At 35.3% G+C, this 12,348-nt stretch overlaps 1 long non-coding RNA gene across 2 annotated transcripts in view; it reads left to right on the forward strand.

Annotated features, from left to right (window-relative positions):
- LOC140709920 (uncharacterized) overlaps nt 1-12,348 on the forward strand; it is a 269,429-nt gene that overhangs the window by 244,462 nt on the left and 12,619 nt on the right. Inside the window, exons 3-4 of one of the 2 annotated variants that reach the window (XR_012090700.1) lie at nt 2,404-2,545; nt 2,916-2,976. This is a non-coding gene — a long non-coding RNA (uncharacterized lncRNA). Of the gene's footprint in view, nt 1-2,403; nt 2,546-2,915; nt 2,977-12,348 lie in introns of those variants that run through there. The other variant, XR_012090701.1, reaches the window with a different exon arrangement.

The following is a 12,348-nucleotide window of genomic DNA, read 5'->3' on the forward strand; positions in this document are numbered from 1 at the left end:
TTTTTACTCTATGCTGATCTTCCTGCATTTGTACTCAGAATCCTCTTGAAAACTCGTTTTATCTATAAAGCTTTTCCTGGTTAAATGGGAAGAAAGTGCAGGTGACAACTGCAATTAAAAGTCTTGATGATGAGGGCTGGGTGTGGTGGCCCATGCCTGTAATTCTAGTACTTTGGGAGGCTGAGGCAGGAGCATTGCTGAGGTCAAGAATTCAAGACCAACCTGGCAAACATAGTAAGACCCCATCAAAAAAAAAAAAAAGAAAGAAAGTCTTGATGACAATATGACAATACAATCACTAGCCATCTCTAAAATACCAAGACAGTGAAATCCAGATACAGGATAATCAATAATTACTCACATAATCATGTATTTAGATGTTTCAGTTGGATATTTAACTATATCCCATTCTGGGTATGTTTTCAATGGTGTCTGTTGCAGTACATGTGCTCCTAGTAGATAGAAATCTATTTCGTTTGCTTTGTGAAGGCCTATACAGTCTTACTTGTATGATGAATTGTATTAAATGTTACTGAATACAGAAAATAATAAATGAATCTTAAATAGCTCACATTTTCCAAAGGATATTCAAAATATTTTCTTTATCAAATGTAAAATCCTATTTGTTTTCAATATTTTTTTACTATTAGTTGTTGATAATTTCTATTAAAATTTTGTAAAAGAAAAAGTCTTTTTCATTCTCACATTCAGAGGAGCAGAATTGTTCTTAGGTTATTTACTGAAGTAGTCACTTAACTACCTACTTTATCAAATAATGACTTATACCAAACCAGAAAGAAAGAAAATACTACTGTAACACCTGTACATTTTATGCAGTTGAGTAAACTGATAGATTTTTTTCACATTTTAAATTAGACATCACTCAATTCTTCTTGTCTTACTGCTTTTGTTCCATCTTTGTTACCAATTTCTAGTGAATAGCATATGGATTATAATTTTCTAATTAAAAAAATTAGCAAACAACATTTTGACATAATAAAAAGCAAACACAATTTTTTAAGCTGTCTCCCTGTCCATCTATTTATTTATGAGGTTAATCTGATTATGGTATCCATGAAGAATATTAAATCAATAATGAATTTAGCATCAATTTCTGCTGAGGTTGTTGATGTCATAAGAATTATCCAAAACATATACAAATAAAAAAACTTCATTTGCAGGAGTGTTTATCTCAACTATGGCAGATGATAATATCATACAAGAGATAGTGCTAGTGAAGCTTAAACACTCAGTGAAAGAAATCATCTGACTTTAATATAAACAATCTGGTCTGGAGACTTCTGAAGAGTTCTCAAATCTCAGGAACTGTATGGAACATACATTATGTAAACCTGTCATATTTATTACATTTAACTTGCAGCTATCCTAAGAACACTGGAAATGTTCCAACCTAGCATGGAAGGAACTGAATTTCAGGATAGGTATTCTGAAAAGAGAATTGCAGATATGCAGCCTGAAGACAGCAGAGCATCTGGGTAAAGATCCTGTAGTTACAAATCTACTAAACCTTGTCATTTTCACTTCATTGGAAAGAGTCACCCTGCACCCTTCAGAACCTCACTAACTTGCTCATGTGCAAGATGAATGAAATACTAGTAATGAAATACTTCACAGGGCTATGAAATGGCTAAATTAGATATTGCAATACATTGCTTATCACAGTTCCAAATAGTAAACACTCATAAATGTTATTTAGTATTATCCTTGTTAATTATTTTGGGTGGTCAATATAAGGGAAACGACTTCAAAATTGACCTTAAGTTGAGGAACTGTGAAAAAAAAGTAAAAACTCTAGACAAGAAGTATTTATCCTATATATTGTATAAATATTTTTGTTTGATTATTTGTTGCAGACTGCCCACTAAAAGGTTTCCTTCACTGCCACCAAAATTATACATTGTTCAATTAATATTTGTGCATCCACTCTGTTTGTTAAGGCAGATCAGGCAGTTGCTTCATGCCTAATATATGATAGATAGTGATAATTCAAGAAAATAAAAAAGAGCACAGTTTCTACCATTTAGGAGCACAGAGACATGGAAAGAAATTGTTTGAGTAGTATGATAATTGCCCCAATTTGACACAAACAGGTGTTAAATACAGGAAGACAAGTGCTTAATTCTGCAAAGGGAAGTAAAGAAAACCTTCTAAGGGAAGTGATATTTAAACTGAATATTGAGGTTTGATAAGTAGACAAGAAGAGAAGGCCATCTCTGGTAGATAAAATACCACAAAAGTGAAAATAAAAGAAAGAAGGTGCATTCAAAAGCTGCAGTCAATTTCACATAGCTACAGAGTCAGGTGGGAAACGAGGAAGGCAAACTAGGAAGGTGAGTAAGGACAGTCTGTGTGATGCTCAGAGCTTTCAACTCTGTCTTGCAGGCAATGAAAAGCCAATGAAGGACTTGAGCAGAGCAGAGACACAATGAGTACTGAATTTTGGAGAGAGCATCCAGGCCACTGGATAAAGTGTGCATTGGGAAAAAGAGCTAAAGGGAGCAAGGAGACTAGCAAGAGAGTTCAGGTAAGAGTTGTTGAAGAGATTCTAATTGAAAGCCACAGTGGTGGGAAAAGAAAAGAAGTGGTAATTTGAGATAAATTCAGAGATAAAACTAATAGGACTTAGTCATTCTTAAGATATGATATTGCAGGAAAATGGCCAAATACACTTGCCTCTATTATGGGGTACATGTGCAGCAGACTTGCTTGAATAATCTATTAGGGTGTGGGTAAAATATTATAATTTTATTCAAAAATTATTTTTATCTTATTCATTTTTAACTTTAATTTTTATGCTTTATAATATATAAAGTAAAATAAATATATGTGAATAATCCATATAGATATGTCTGTATTGGGACTGTACATTCCATTTTTTTTTTTTACTAATACAGATGCAAAATTAAAGAGACTTGGAGATGACTGCCTTATTAAAACCTCTGTGTTTGGACAAGGTAAAATATGGTGATATTAAAGGAAACATTTTTCCAAGTATCATTCTAAAAGATAAGCAATGTATTTTAAAAGTGTTACTCTGCACTCCCCCAAAAGCTTACAGTCTAAAATAGAGATCTCTAACTTCTCACTGCCTTACTCCCCTTACTGACTAATATAAAAAGTAAGAAGGGGAGACAGACTCCCTTCTACTTTGTCCACAGCCTGGCTCAACTCTTTATTTTTACAAATGTCAACTTAAACTAAATCAAACTTGATTTCTGATTGCTTTTTTCCCCTTGCTCAACATTTCTGATAGACAAATGTGCTATACATTAGGACACAAGCACAAAGAACTAAACCAAAGGACACATTGAATGTCTGATAGACAAATGTGCTATACATTTAGACACAAGCACAAAGAACTAAACCAAAGGACACACTGAATGTATAAACTATCAACTTATATACACATTAGTTAGTGGAGTGGGAAAGAGAAACAAACCTTGACAATGTCCATAGAATGACTCAGGAAGGTAGGGTAAATACTACTGCCAGGATTAAAGTTGGTAAGTTCAAAAGGCAAGGAGGATATTACTGAGGAAGGCTCAGAGGGAGATGGGTCTTTGATAGTCTGCTCAATGAGATTCTGAAGAAAGAAGGGATTGGCTGAGGTTTCCAGAAGATGAAATGTGTAATTTAGGTCTGATATCTCCACCCCTCACCTCCATATTCTTTGCTTTATCCCTTCAAGTACCAGTGAAGTCTTTTGACTTTTTGCTTTGAAACAATAATCTGAACTTTTGCCATATCCCATTTTTAAAAGAGATGTACTATAGACTGTTCATCCCCTGGGAATTCCTGGACTCTGCTTGCTCATGACAGTAATAATAAAATATATAAACATATACAGCAAAGAAAAGTTCTAAATAGAACAAAAAAGTGTATGGCACTGCCAGAAAATAAAGAAGCACTTTCAATTAGATATTAATGAAAAGGAAAGTGTTGGGAAAACCATATTATTCAAAAAACGTACAGTCCTACTTTAGGCCCATAAGGAGAGGGTTAATGAAATAGTCAACAGTTAACTGAATATAGCAGTGCAAAGAACAGGAACTTTGTCTAATTGACTACACATATGAAAATAAAGATAATGAGGAAAATGCATCAAGACAAAAGACCAGAAATACACATTGTGTATACCCACTCTAGAAACTTTTTCAAGAAGTATGTGTCAGAGTGAAAGGATCCAATTCCATCAACCTTCTTTCTGCCCTGGATGAAATTGTCTGAGCTACTATGACAAGGCGTAAGAGTTGCTGAATGGATTCAATATAAGGACAGTTCAAGCAGCTCTTTACCAAATCAACCAATATGAGGATGTCAGAAGTAGATGACCCCATTATATATAAGTAGACACTACATTTATGTTCTTAATGCTCAGAGAAATGAGATTATCCGAGAGTTAAAAGAGAAGAAATGCTAAAAGAGTAAGATCTTTTTACTTTTCGAAGTGATGCATAGCTTTTGAGGACTCAGCAATAGACACTCGATACACTACTTGGTAAATTTTATCCTTCACTTGTATCTGCATCTGGGAAAACGAAAAAGAAGAAAAAAATCTTGTTTTAGAAATGTCATTAACTGTACACAGTATTGAGAAAGAAGCATGCAATGTAGCTCTTTATCTTTTGGAAAAGGAAGCAACAGAGGGTAATTTGAGAATTTGGAAATTACATCCCATGGGAGACAACCAAAATGTTTTCAAAACTTCAGCAAGGGAAACATAAATACCTAAAAAGTGCTTTGCTTTTTTTATATAGTCTAATATAAGTGCTGAAGTTGTTAATACTGCCAAGATCTGAGGAGCTACAAAAACATGACCTTAAAGTGGATGGGACTAAATCTTTTTTCAATCATTAATACTGAGCTATTTTTATCTAAAGATATAAACAAATAAACAATTCTAGCATCTCCTCTGATGCTTCTAAGGAAAGGCTTCAAGATACTATGTCTTGGAGTGACATCAGCAAGATGACTGACTAGAGATAGCTGGCATTGTAGCTGACTAGAGATAGCTGGTCTGCAAGCAAGAACTAAGGGAACAAATAAACAGCTAAGATTTGACAGGATAATCAATGGGAGAGTACTGAAGTGGAGAGGCACCTGAGGTGATTGGAAGTACAGGAGGGCAGCATGGAGTCACCTGGTGTCTGCAGCCCCATCAACCCCATCCAAATATAATCAGCCTAGAGTCAGGAAGGACTCCCCATTGCAAGGAAAAGATAAGCAGAAAATTTTCACCAACCCCCATTGCCACTTCAAACACCCACAATTTTTACAACAGGAGAATCCCACAGTCCTCAAAATCCCTGAGTTGAGTTTGGAGAGCTGTCAGGACTTCATGCTATTGCCTTGTTCCAAATTAGGAGCACATGGTGTGTACTCGCTACCCCACCCCCCACACCCTGTGAGCCAAGCAGCTGCAACCTGGTTCCATCTTGAGACCACAGCCACCTCTGGAGTGTGCCCTGCCCTGGAGCCAGTAGCCACGGCACCTCTCCAGCATTGCGGTACCATCTTTATCATGCCAAACCCACAAGGGTACCTGAATGCCATAACCCTAGCTATGCGGAACTTGGGCCAAGGATCAGCTATGACTCTGGTCCTGCAAAGCACAGAAAACAATTCTCACCACTGCACTTCTAGCTGGAGGAACAGTCTGCCTTACCACCCAGGATGAACCGGCCCTTAAGCTGGTCAACTTACCTTACCTTACCTAGAAAGACACACGAACTGAAAGTAAAGGGATGAAAAAAGATATTCAATGTAAATAGAAACCATAAGCAAACAGGAGTAACTATATTTATATCAGACAAAACAGACTTCAAGTTAAAAGCTGTAAAAAGAGACAAAGAAAAACATTATATAATAATAAAAGGATCACTTCAACAAGAAAATATAATAACTGTAAATTCAGATGCAGCCAATACCAGAGTATCCAAATATATAAAGCAAACATCAAATCCAAAGGGAAAAATAGATCCCAATACAATAATAGTTGGGGACTTAAATTCCCCACTCTCAGCACTAAACAGATCATCTATATGGATAATCAACAAAGAAACATTGAATTTAAACTGCACCATAGGGAAAATGGACACTTATAACACATTTCACCCAACAGCTGCAGAATACACATTGTTTTTACTAGGACATGGAATATTTTCCAGGACTGACCATAAGTTAGAATACAAAACAAGTCTTAAAACTTTTTTTTAAATCAAAATCATATCAAGCATATTATCCAACCACAGTGGAATAAAACTAGATATTAATAACAAGAAGACCATTTGAAACTATACAAATACATGGAAATTAAACAACATGCTCCTGAACAACCAAAGGATGAAGGAAGAAATTATGGATGAAATTGAAATATTTCTTGAAACAAATGCAAATAGAAACACAACATACCAAATACTATGGAACGCAGGAAAATCAGTTTTAAGAGGCAAATTTATAGTAATAAATGCTTACATCAAAAGGCTAGAAAGATGTCAAATAAATAAGCTAACAATGCATCACAGAGAACTAAAAAAATGAAGAAGAAAGCAAACCCAAAATTAGAAGAAGGAAAGAAATAATAAAAATCAGAGCAGAAATAAAATTGAGACAAAAAATACAAAAGATCAAGGAAACAATAGGCTAGTTTATAAAAAAGATAAAGGGAAATAACAAACCATTATCTGGAGTAACTAAGAAAAAAGGAAAGAAGATCCAAAGAGGTAAAATCAGAAATAAGAAAGGAGATGTCACAACAGACACCACAGAAACACAAAAGATCATTGGAGACTACTGGGAACAATTACATGTCAATAAATTTGAAATGGATAAATTCTTGGACACAAACTACTAAGATTGAATCAAGGAGAAAAAACAGAATACTAGAATATACCAATCAGTAATAATAAGTCTTCCAACCAAGAAAAGTCCGTAAACAAATGGCGTCACCACTGAATTCTATCAAAACCTTACAGAGTAATTAATATCAATTCTTCTCAGGCTATCCTAAAAAATTGAAGGAGAGGGCACTCTTTGCAACTCATTTTATGAGGCCAGTATAAACCCTGATACCAAAATCAGACAACTGCACAACAAAAATAGAAAACTATAGGAAAACATCCCTGATTAACATAGATGAAAAATAATAACAAAAGACTAGCAAACTGAATCCAACAAAGAGATAATATAAGATGATCAAGTGAGATTTATCCCAGGAATGCAAGGATAGTTCTACACATACAAATCAACAAACGTTATATACACATTAATAAAATAAAGGAAAAAAAAAAAATGTTCCTCTCAATAGATAAAGAAAAAGCTTTTGATGTAATTTAACATCTCTTCATGATAAAAACTTAAAAATTAGGTATAAAAGTGAAGTGCATAAACATAATAAAGGCTATATATGACAAACACATAGCTAACATCAAAAGTCTAAAAGCTATTTCTCTAAGAACTAGAACAATACAAGGATGCTCACTCTCACCTCTGTAATTCAATATAGTTCTGGAAGTTCCAGCCAGAACATTTAGGCAAGAGAAGGAAATAAAGGGCATCCAAATAAGAAAGAAGAAAGTCAAATTTTGCAGACAACAATATCTTATATACAGGTCTTATATATAGAAAACCCCAAAGACTCTACCAAAAAACTCTGAGAATTGATGAATACATTCAGTAAAGTTGCAGGATACAAAATTAATATGAAAAATTAGTAGCATTTTTATACACAAACAATGAACTAGTTGAAAAAGAAATAGGCCGGGCACGGTGGCTCAAGCCTGTAATCCCAGCACTTTGGAAGGCCGAGACGGGCGGATCACGAAGTCAGGAGATCGAGACCATCCTGGCTAACACGGTGAAACCCTGTCTCTACTAAAAAACACACACACACACAAAACTAGCCGGGCGCGGTGGCGGGCGCCTGTAGTCCCAGCTACTCGGAAGGCTGAGGCAGGAGAATGGCGTAAACCCGGTAGGCGGAGCTTGCAGCGAGCTGAGATCCGGCCACTGCACTCCAGCCAGGGCGACCTAGCAAGACTCCGTCTCAAAAAAAAAAAAAAGAAAAAGAAAAAGAAAAAGAAATCAAGAAGGCAATCTCATTTACAGTAGCTACCCTGAAAATAATAATTAGAAATAAATTCAACCAAGGCAGTGAAAGACCTTTACAAGGCAAACTATAAAACATTGATGTTTTGTATAGAACTACAAGCAACTAAAGAGGATACAAACAAATGCAAAGACATCTCATGCTAATGAATTGGAAGAATTAATATTATCAAAATGACCATCCCACCCAAAGCAATCTACAGATTCAATGCAATTGTTATCAAAATATCAATGACATTCTTCACAAAAGTAGAAAAAAAAAAATCTTAAAATTTGTTTGGAACAACAAAAGACCCCAAATAGCCAAAGCAATCTTGAACAAAAAGAAGAAAGCCAGAGGTATCATATTAGTAGACCTCAAAATGTACTAGAAAGCTGAGGCTTTGAGAATGATATCGGCATAAAAAATAGACACATAGACCAATGGAACAGAATTGAGAACCCAGAAATAAATCCACGTGTTCCTAGCTAACTGATTATTGACAAAAGTGTCAGGAACACTCACTGGGGAAAGGACAATCTCTTAAATAAGTGATGCTCAGAAAATTGGATATCCATATGCTGAAGAATGAAACTAGACCTCAACCTTTCACATATACAAAAAATTTTTAATTTTAATTTAAGAGTTAAAAGTGTAAAGCTACTAGAAGGAAACATAGGAGAAACACTTCAGAACGTTGGATTGGAAAGAGGTTATATAAATAAGACCTCGAAAGCACAACAACAAAGCAAAATAGACAAAAGGGATTATATCAAACTAAAAATCTTCTGCACAGGAAAGGAAACAATTAACAGGATGAAAAGACAGCTTATAGAATAAGAAAAAATATTTGCAAACTACTTATTTGACATGAGACTAATTTCCAGAATATACAAGGAATTAAGCATGTCAATGGCAAAAGCTAACCAAACAAACAAAAAACCTAAACACTGTAATTGAAAACAGGGCAAGTAATCTGAACAGATATTCTTCAAAAGAAGGCATACAAATGGCCAAAAAATATATGAAAAAATACTCAAGATCACTAATCATCAGGGAAATGCAAATCAAAACCACAATGAGGTATCATCACATTCCAGTGAGGACAGCTATTACCTAAAACACAAAAAATAACAAATGCTGACAAGGATGCAGAGAAGAGAGAACTCTTATACACTGTAGTGGGAATACACACTAGTACAGCCACTCTGCAGAACAGTATGGAGGTCCCTCAGAAAACTACAAATAGAACTACCATATGATCCAGCAGTCCCACTACTCTGAATTTATCCAAAGGGAAGGAAATGTTAATATCAAAGAGACATCTGCATCCCCATGTTTATTGCAGCACTATTCACAATAGACAAGATGTGGATTCAACCTAGGCATCCAACAACAGATAAATGAATAAATAAACTCTGGTATACACAATAGAATACTATTCAGCTATGAAAAGGATGAAATCCTGTCATTTGCAGCAACATGGATAGAATTGGAGGACATTATGTTAAGTGAAGTAAGCCAGGAATAGAAAGTTAAACATTGCATATTCTCACTTATATGTGGAAGCTAAATTAAGTTGCTCTCATAGAAGTATAAAGTAGAACAGAAGATACTGGAGGATGGGAAGGGTAGAGGGAAGGTAGGGTTAAGGAGAGATTTGTTAAAGGATATAAAATTACAGTTAGGTAGGAGGAATAAGTATTAGTGTTCTAAACCACTGTAAAATGACTATAGTTAGCAAATATTCCCAACACAAAGAAATTGTAAATGTTTGAGATGATTGATATGCTAATTAACTTGACCTGATCACTTCACATTGTACATTTGAAAACATCACTATATGCCCAGTGAATATGTACAATTATTGTCAATTAAATGCTTTTTAAAGGTATCATGTTTTAAAGCAAAGAGGTAGTTGCCTGCCCATGTCAAAGGCTGCAGAAAGAACTACAATGAACACAAAAGGATGCATCTACAAAGGGAGGAGAGGTATTTTGTGACAGTGAGATATTTTGCAATTAAATGCATAAATGACCTGAGTTTTGAATAGAAGTTGATCTTATCCCTCCCATAATAGTGACATCAGCCAAGAATTAAGTCATATTTTCATGAACACAGAGATTGATTTTTAAATTGCTATCTGTATGAGATATGATTAGCATTTCTATGTTGCTGAGAGGCACAAACTCAGGTGCAAATTCAAGTGGTAAATCCTGTGCCATTATGGTAAGTGTTAATTCATGTCAGATTAGTGATTACAGTGCCACCCATCCCACCTAATACTGTAGACTATAAATATGGGCTGGGCAAATTGTCACTGGTTCCTGGGCAAGACTTTCATCTAAAACACACAGGTGCTGCCTGGCATCCATTTCAACATGAGCAGAAAATGCTACGAGTACTAGATATCAAACCCATAATTAGGCAAATACTCTCAGGGAGTCAACAACTCCCTTACTGCAAGTAGATAATACAGGAAATAATGCTTAGTCCTCCACTTTACGATACTAGCATTTAACAAGTTTTTGTTTGAGTAAATGGTCTTTTCAGTGCACAAAATTGTATTGGGAGATTGGAAATAGAGAATACAGCTTCCCCAAAGTTTCTAGTTGATTATCAGGTAGTAACTGAGGAATTAAAAGAATATGACTCTATTGAAGAGCAACTGAACTGAGTTGTTACAAAGACACCATCCAATTGCCAGGTTTTTTCCAGCATTAGGAAGAAGAAGGGACGATCTATTTGTTTATTCATTTATTCACTTACTCCAAGTACAGTGCTTAAACATGTGGTTTTACAGCTAAACTATCCAGTTTCGCATTCTGGCATCATTAAAACTTAGGGCAAGGTATTTATCCTATCTGTGCTCAGCTTCCTGAATTGTAAACCTAAACTAAAAAGTATATTCCTGAAAGAGCTTTAATTAGGATTAAACTGGTTAATATATATAAGAATCTCAGAGCATAATGTTTGGTAAGTGTTAGCTGCTATTTCTCAACAAAGATTTACTCTGCATCAATTACATACATTCCCTGACAAATAAAATTGTGCTTTATGAGTCGCAGTGGATCTACTTTGTCCTAATAGCCTTATCTTCTTTCACTTAAGCTTCCTAATATTTTAAGTATTTTAAAAACGTGTATAAATAAGTGAGTTAGCCTATTCTTGTGTGAGTGTTATATCTGATCATAATTTGGAAGAGGGAGACAAAGACAGAACTTTCTAATCAAATGAAAACTTATCCTAATATTTAATGTTCTTAAACAGTTGTGAAGGTTCCATGTGAGAGCCATAAGAGGAAAACAACAGTCCCCCTTGTGTTGATGAAAAACAGTGCTAACCCTGTTAGATAGGGTAGATAGACAATAAGGAAAACCATAAAAATTATCCTCTCTTAAGATCCCTTTCCCCATATATCAGATTTTACTCTTGCCCCTTTGGTATCTGTATTCTTACATCATTAGCCTTGTACATATCTCTCTCACTGGAGTTTCAGTCAGGATTCTTTCTGTTGCTAAAGGCAGAAAATCTAACTAAAGGGAAGAGAATTTAGTGACTTAGGTAACATGTAAAGCTCAAGGGTTGGGTGTTTTGAGGGCAGCTCAGATAACATGACCGGGACCCAGGCTCTATTTTCTTCCACATGGGCTTCATTTCCAGGCTCCACATGATTGCATAAATACCTGCCTCCAACCTATAACCTCCTGGATTTGGGTCTCACAAAAAAGACAGTGTGCCCCACAATAGCATCAACAAAAGTCCCATTGCCTTTTATTGGCTTTTCAGATCACTCATCCATTCAGAACCAATTTTAGTGATCAGGGAAAACAATTTTGGAGGTGCCAAGTCTAAGTCACAGAGTTACCCATGGATCTAGGAGTAAAATGAATTCCACCCAAAGCACACAGCTTAGGAGAAGGGCAAGGAAACATTACATCGAGGATAATTAATGTGTTATTATCAGTAGATAGATGAATGGACAACAAAAACTGGTTTACGATATCTGCCGTATAGTTCTAATCCTGCCAAATTCATTTTCAGAGACTCCAAATGACCCTTTTTGTCTCTTGTATAAAGTCCAAAATCCTTATGTGGCATTCAAGATTTTCAGCAGTCAGAATTTATGCTTCCTTCTGCATTCTAGCTCCAGTTTGTTACCAAAATGTCTTTGTTCTCTTTTGACTTTGGAACTCCTTGTCTGCCTCCCCTCTCCATCTTGTTGACATCTTTTATATTAT

Source organism: Chlorocebus sabaeus, chromosome 23 (assembly GCF_047675955.1).
Source record: "Chlorocebus sabaeus isolate Y175 chromosome 23, mChlSab1.0.hap1, whole genome shotgun sequence".
NCBI lineage: Eukaryota > Metazoa > Chordata > Mammalia > Primates > Cercopithecidae > Chlorocebus > Chlorocebus sabaeus.